The sequence below is a fragment of the Azolla caroliniana genome, unplaced genomic scaffold, assembly GCF_043228905.1.
Source record: "Azolla caroliniana isolate FFs.n. ecotype wild unplaced genomic scaffold, voAzoCaro1.0.p SCAF_1, whole genome shotgun sequence".
Classification (NCBI taxonomy): domain Eukaryota; kingdom Viridiplantae; phylum Streptophyta; class Polypodiopsida; order Salviniales; family Salviniaceae; genus Azolla; species Azolla caroliniana.
Genome location: NW_028230436.1, coordinates 9,572,451 through 9,579,398, shown reverse-complemented (window position 1 = coordinate 9,579,398; position 6,948 = coordinate 9,572,451).

Genomic DNA, 6,948 nt, shown 5'->3' with positions numbered 1-6,948 from the left:
GGGCCGATGTGTGGAAGATAAAGACTTTAGTTTTCCCTAGATTCATTGCCAATTCTCGTTCTGTGCAAAAGTCATCTAACGCATTAAGGTGCCTTTGTAGGTCGTGTTCGGATTCAAAGAGCAAAATTAAGTCGTCAGCATAGAGCAAGATACGAACTTGTGTATTGCCAAGGACTACATCATTGCCTCCCTTACGAGCAATAAAATCTGTAATCTCATCAATGTAGATCCCGAAAAGAGAGTCAGAGATAGGGGGAACCTTGTTTTACACCAATAGTACTAGTGAAACAATTGGATAAGCCACCTGGACATCGAACACACATGGACACTTGTTCATATAGTGCGTAGATGGCCCAAACCATGTCATCTCGTATCCTCAAGCTTTTAAGCCTATCAAACAAACGTTTTGTAGGGACCGTGTCAAAGGCTTTGCGGAAGTCCACAAAACAGCAATATAATTTCTTCTTGCGAGCCTTAGTTTGGTCAATTAAGCATCTAAGTGTGAAGATATGATCAATAGTGGAGAAGGCTCGTCTAAAGCCAGCCTGTTCAGGTGTGCGAAGATTTAGGGTGTCCATATAATGGCTAAGCTCTACCTCCATTACTGCACCATATAATTTAGCAAGGGTATGACCTATCATAATGCTCCTACATGTATTTGGGTCCATGGCGTCCCCCCCCCTTGATGTATGGGGGCCATTGTGTTCATAGTCCATTGTGTTGGAAAATCCTCCGCGAGGGCACGATTGAAAATTAGAGTTAGCAAGGGAATTAGGCCTTCTCTCACATATATGATGTGTTCTGCTCGTAATCCTGTGTGGTCCATGGAATTCCTATGTTGTAATTTCTTTATGACCTTCGCGACCTTAGAGGTTGTGAAAAGTGTCCCCACAGTAGGTCGGGGTGTAGAAGGCATTGGAATGGGTGGTTGGTTTGGGATTTGGTAAAGTTTCTTTGTATATGTGTGCCAGGTTTCAGGATCTTTGATGGGTTTTTGTGGTCTTGGTTCTCGTAATCTATTCCTTGCAGTGCCGCAATCGCTACTCATGAGCATATGGTAGAGTTCCCAATATTAGGATGCCTCCCATTCTACGTCGTGTCTTCTTGTACATTTCTTTGCGAGCTTGTACTGAAGTAATACTACCACTTCGTTGCAATATTGTAAGTTGTCTATGTAAGTTCCTACAATCCTCATCCTACCATCTATTTTGTGGCATAGATCCTAATCTACCTTGATTGGAGTGTTTCGTATATGGGAAACTGTTAACTGTTGCGGAGTGAAGGATGTGTATGAGTTTCGTACGAAGGCTCTCTCAAGGTAGAGAGAGAGAGAGAGAGAGAGAGAGTTTATTATCGTCTTTGGAGGTCAAATATGACCTATGAGACCAAAAATATTACATTTCACGTGATACGTGTGAAAGTGAGTAGCAACTCTTGATGTTCAAGAACTCTACCAATGAATGTTACAATCAAGAGTGCACATTGTGGTTGTGAGAGAAATTCGTGCAAGGATTGGGCTTGGTCGAAAATGTGTGGAAAGAATGGTCGAATATGCTCATAGGCAGAGCATTGTATCAAAGTGTGATTCATAAGAAAGCTTACAAAGAGAGCTTTCCTGTATTAAAATTTGGGATAACAAAGCAAACATAGTGATATAATAAAACACCTCACATAATAATATGACCTATGAGACCAAAAATATTACATTTCACGTGATACATGTGAAAGTGAGTAGCAACTCTCAATGTTCAAGAACTCTACCAATGAATGTTACAATCAATAGTGCACATTGTGGTTGTGAGAGAAATTCGTGCAAGCATTGGGCTTGGTCGAAAATGTGTGGAAAGGATGGTCGAATATGATCATAGGCAGAGCATTGTATCAAAGTTTGATTCGTAAGAAAGCTTACAAAGAGAGCTTTCTTGTATTAAAATTTGGGATAACAAAGCAAACATAGTGATATAATAAAATTAGTGTCATTGAGATTAAGGTAGTACTTTTGGAGTCTAAGAAGATGGTATTGTTTTCCTAATAGTGTATTAAAGTAGTCCTTTCTCTTCCTCTTCTTTTCTCTATCTTTTTCTATATCTCTCCATCGCATACAATGGACTATTTACAAATATCACCAGTCATAGGTACTCCACCATGGGAGGTTGTGCTACCAATTCAACTTGGATAGCTAGTGTGCATGGGGAGGCTTTAGGACCATATGGTTGCACTATACATGAGGGCAAAAGGGACCACAACGTCAAATAACCATGCTTTGGCACAGGGTCTCTTGGAAGACTGCTTTGTGGCACAATCATATGAGTCCATGTAAATCCTCATGGTCTCTTAGTCAATAATAAATGAGCGCATATGGATACTCACGGTCTCTTGGTCTTGAGTTCTTTGTAGTTTCCTTTTTGTGTTTTCAAAAAAAACAGAGATGATAATGTAATCTTACAGTGATTATGCGTTTATAATCCTCTTTATCCAATCAATCATGGTTATGCATTAACCATAAATTCTTACATGATTACAACATGGAAGCTCCCTACACCTTAGAGTTTTGTAAAATAAGTATATACTAATGTACTTCAGTTGTAAACATTCTACAGGGTATACCGTATACATATATCTATAGTTCTTAACATAAGAACCAACTATAGGGCACCTATAGTTACTATTGATTAGCCTTACTACAATCCCTTGTAGTGTAATAAATGTTCAATTGTATGGTAATTAGGTGCTTGTGTGGTAATTAGGTGCAGAACAAGGGATGAACTCAAGCATATTTTCTCGTATGTCTATGTAGAAGAACATTAGGGTTAGGGTATGGTTGTGGAATTGACATGTAAAGTGAGGGGAGCTATGGTGGAAAGTAGTGGAATGTTGTAACATATTGAGTTGTGGATGCGAAAAATATTAAGCAAAAATTAATATATTAATATATATTAATAGTTAGTACTTCTTATGAATACGGTTTCCTTCATGAGAAGGAAACCGTAAGTGTATTGGTGGTGGTCTATATAAAGGCACCACCAACGTTGTAACTATTAGGGCATTTTAATATAATAAACAATTTACAGTTTCCCTCATCTCTCTCTCTCTCTCTCTCTCTTCTTTCTATCTCTCTTTCTCTTCTTTCCCAACATTCCAACATGGTTTCAGAGCCAAATTATCTATAACCTATAGTCTATGCCTTTCTTAAATCACAAAACACATGCCCCCATCATAATTTAACTTTCATGCCCATACGAAAAATAATCATATTCATAGTGTCTAAGATCGTCAAGTAACGAAAGATGATTTTGTGTTTGCCATGCACTGATCCGGACAACCCTCTGCAATAATGGCACAATCCATGTCGTCATCGCAACTCAACATGCAAAAATTCACGATCGAGAAATTTTCGAACACAAATTATCGAATTTGGAAGGCAAGATTAGAATTACTTTTTAAATATAATAAAGTATGGGACATACTTTCAAGATCGTCGACAAAACCTGAAAAAGGCAAAGAACTTGAAGAATATGAAGAAAAAGACGTGTGCAAGAATGGAAATTCTTATGCACGTAAGTGATGGCACCGGAGAAACATTGTGAAAAATGGAGACGGTTCATGAAATGTGGAAGCACTTACAAACTATCTACGAGCCGAAAAACGATGCCCAACAAGCGCATACACTTCAAGTGCTTGTTAATTACAAAATGAATGACGAACAACCGGTAGGTGAATTTCTATTAATATGGCCAAAGAAATTAGATGATGTGTTAAATTCTGGATTAGAAATCCACGATAAATTACAAAAGAGTCTCCTTCTTGGAGCTCTTCCTCACTCATGGTCTACTTTTAGAACCACCCAAAACTCTATAAATTATCCAACGTTAATTGATCTTCTTGCAAACATTAGACAGGAGGAAACAATTTGTTCACAAAGGTCTTCAAATTCAACTCCAAGTGTGGCAATGGTAGCATACAAGAACAAAAGGTTCACCCAAAGAGGAGAAAGGTCGAAGCCGTGGATAAAGAAAGATCAAAACACAAAACAAGGAGGAATGCGGTTCAACAATACCTATTGTAAAATATGCAAACGTACAAATCATGCAACCAAAGATTGTCACACAAAGTCAAATTTCAAGAGTTATCAACCATGGACGCATGTACAAGCCCATCTTGTTGAAGAAGAGATGGATGATGAAAAAGTCATAGGAGATGGATATCAAAATGGCGACAAGTATGATGACGTCCTTCAAGCATTCATTGCCGAATCACTTTCCACGACAATTCCAAACCCAAGTAAATGACCTATGGTATCTCGACACTGGTGCTACAAACCACTTAACTAATAGAAAAGATCGGTTATGTAACTATAAGGATGTTGAACCTCCCATCATTGTAAGATTTGGAAATAATGGGACTAAACAAGCTATTGGCAAAGGTGATATTACTTCTGAAGTCATAGGAGGAAGACATTTCACAATCAATGAAGTTCTCTATGTCCCAGGCATCACCAAACATTTGCTATCGGTTAGTCAAGCAACGGAAAAGGGTACTATCATTGAATTTCATCCTAAACATGCTATTATTAAACATAATGCCTCAAATGGAGAACTTATTAGAACATGTTGTAAACAAGAAGGAGGCTTATATCCCATAAAATGTATTCCTACATCTCTTATTTTAGAAGCACATCATACTACCCCAATCAAATCCTCCATATCTTTAACCAATCTTCATTCTCCTTCTTCTGTTTGTCACTTTCGTCTAGGTCATATGCATTTCAATGCTCTAAAAACAATACAATGTAATAATCTAGTCCATGGATTGCCAAAAGAACCTTTCAAGCCCATCTCTTTGTGTGAAAGTTGTATCCTTGGGAAAATGCCCCAACAACCATTCCCAAAGCATAGACCTAGAGCCACTACCCCTCTTGCATTAGTACATAGTGATCTATGTGGACCTTTTCCAACCCCTTCTCCTAGTGGAGCCAAATATTTCATTAGCTTTATAGATGACTTTAGTCAATTTACAATCTTGCATTTTCTCAAGTACAAAAGTCAAGCTTATCAAGCATTCAAAGAATACAAGGCTCGAGTCAAAGTGCAAACATCATCAAAGATTAAAAGTCTTCAAATCAATGGTGGTGGTGAGTATATGCCTCATGAATTTTAAAGTTTATATCAAATTGAAGGTATACATGATAGAATATCAACACCACACACACCACAACAAAATGGTGTATCTGAAAGAAAGAATAGATCACTCCTCAATATGGCTTGAAGTATGTTACAATTTGCTCACTTATCGCCTCAATTTTGGGAGGAAGCAGTTGGCACTGCTTGCTATATTCAAAATCGAGGATTTCATACATCTTTGGGGCTCCAAACCCCTTATGAACTATGGCATGGTCACAAACCTAACTTAAGTAACCTTCGTATTTTTGGTTGTGATGCTTATGCTTTTGTGCCAAATGTTCAAAGAAATAAGCTAGATCCAAGGGCTACAAAATCAATTTTCATCGGATATGGAGAAGCTTCCAGATACAAGGCGTACAAGCTCTACGATCCACAAAAACGAAGAATATTCTTTAGTCGTAATGTGATATTCCAAGAAAATGGGCTTTCTACAAAGGTTTCTTCTTCACTCTCTTCTAATCTACCTCCCTTATTACCTACCCCTACCCACTTACAACTATCTTCCTCAACCATTTCTAATATTAATAGCTCTCATATTGAAGGAGCCAACATTAGCTCATCCTCTACTTCCACTATTTGTGTTGCTCTTCCATCTATTCACAAGGCAAAGATCAATCCTACTCAACCAACTAATTCTTCTTCTCATCTTCCCTCATTCCAATCTCTAGATGATTCTCTTCCTCATACTGCTTTAAATACACATTGTTTGACTCCCTCAAATAATACAAATAATGTTATCTTCTCCACTCCCTCTCGTAATCCTTCATTCCAAGAGTCATCACCAACTTCTCCAACTCCAAAGTATAGATCTCTAAGTAGTATTTATGAACAACTTGATCAGATTGAAGCACATTTCGTGGACTTGGACCATGAAGCTTATATACAAGAAGAATATATTCCAACCCTTAGTGATGACACAAATCTATCGGCCAAAGATACACTTTCCGGATCGGATTCTATCAAATGGAGAAAGGCTATGGAAGAAGAAATGAAGGCTTTACTTAAAAATGGTGCGTGGACCCTCGTTGAGCCTCCAAAAGATCGACAAATAATTAGTTCTAAATTGGTCTTACGCATAAAGCGAGATAGTAATGGCAATCCAATTTGCTTCAAGGCTCGTGTAGTTGCTTGAGGATTTTCAAGATACATTTAGTCCAACGCTAAAAATATGTGGTTTTCGAATGCTCGTTGCTCTTGCCGCGCAGCATGATCTAGAATTCCATCACTTGGATGTACAAACGGCTTTTCTTCATGGAGATTTAGATGAAGAACTTTATCTACAATAACCACAATTTTATGAAGATCCAAGTCATCCGACACATGTTTATCGGCTTCGTAAATCTATGTACGGCCTTAAGCAATCTCCACGCATATGGTATCACAAACTACACTCTTATCTTATAAAAGTTGGATATCATCGTCTAAACAATGAGCCAAATATCTATGTTGGAAAAGCCAACTCCAATTTTGTTATCATAGGTGTCTATGTCGATGATTTGCCCTTGATCTCTAACTCTAAATCTTATCTAACTATTGCAAAGAAGGAACTTGCATGTCTTTCCTATCACTAATTTAGGCCCTATGACCCATTTTCTAGGCATCAAAATAACGCAAAATAGAACAAATCATACTATCTCATTATCACAATCAAATTATATTAATTCTATCCTCCAAAGATTTGATATGCTCCATAGTAAGCCTATTAGTACACCTCTTACCTCTCCATGTAAACTTTCAAATGATGATTCTCCCAAAAATGAACGAGAAA